Raw genomic sequence first — 1452 nt, forward strand, 5'->3', positions numbered from 1 at the left:
ATAAAAAGATTGTACGAAAATTGAACAAGAATTGGACAGAAATTGGACAAAAGTTGAACCCCAAAGCTTCATCAGAGAGTCCATAATGGCAAGAATTAAACAAGTAAAAAAGTAAAATAAAAATACTAAAGAATAGTAAAAAGTAAATTCCAAGATAATATCCAGAGGTTGTGAGATCACATCTTATTTCAGTCTGATGGAGCATCTAATGGATCTAGCTGATGTTTGTAAATTAATTATCTTCTCCATTTTCTTCCTTGCCTTGTGTGTGTGTGTGTGTGTGTGTTTATGTGCTTATTCCCAACATCGCTTGACAACCAATGGTGTAACTTAGTGGTTCGGCAAAAAGAGAATAAGTACTAGGCTTACAAAGAATAAGTCCTGGGGTCGATTTGCTCGACTAAAGGCAGTGCTCCAGCATGGCCGCAGTCAAATGACTGAAACAACTAAAAGAATAAAACAAATAATCATTTTCCGAATCACTTTCACTCGCACTAGACTCGCGCACACCATCACTTGCAGACGTGATCGCCGATTCACAAGCACTCGTAGACGGACTTGTAGATTTCTTTTTAAAAAACAAGTCTAGAATTATTTGCTTAGAAGCTTTTTTCGCTCTCTATAAATTTCTCAGTAGTACACAGAATCCTTTGTTACGATAGTAGAAACTTTTGCACTTCGTTCAAAATTTGGATCTTGTGCTTGAAAACTAAAATTCGTAAACCCGGGGTCTCGTAAGGCGGATCCTCGTAAAGTGAGGCATTACTGCACATACACACAGACACACACACACATACCACCACCACCACCACCAACACACGAATACATATTGGCACGTGGCTTAGTGGTTATGATATTCGGCTCACGAACGTAAGGTCGCGAGTTCGATTCTCAGTGTCCTTGAGCAAGACTCTTTATTTCACGTTGCTCCAGTTCATTCACCTGGCAAAAAAAAAAATGATTTGTCCCTGTATTTTAAGGGGCCAGTCTTGTCACATTCTGTGTCACGTTGAATCACCCTGAGAACTACGTTAAAGGTACACAAGTCTGTGGAGTGCCCAGCCACTTGCACAAGTACCCTGTTCTGTTGATCGGATCAGTTGGAACTCACGTCGTCATAAGCAACGGATTATCAGCATATATATATATATATATATATATTATTTTGCTTAAAAGAGTTCCAACACTGTCTGTTTTTTATGTTTTATTTATATTCCTGCAGAACTAATGTGGGGTATAGAATATGGAATATACAAAATATAATATAATATACAATATACAATATAAAATAAAATAAAAATGGATGGCACCATGAAAGAAAGTATTGAATGTAGATGAAATATTGAGTGTTCAATATAAAGGATCAAATATATAAATATATAAATATATAGTTATCGCCAAGCCAACATAGCAGTCCCAAAATTAGGACGAAAGCTGCCGTGAATTAGCTCC

Source organism: Octopus bimaculoides, chromosome 12, assembly GCF_001194135.2.
Source record: "Octopus bimaculoides isolate UCB-OBI-ISO-001 chromosome 12, ASM119413v2, whole genome shotgun sequence".
In the NCBI taxonomy this organism is placed as follows: Eukaryota; Metazoa; Mollusca; class Cephalopoda; order Octopoda; family Octopodidae; genus Octopus; species Octopus bimaculoides.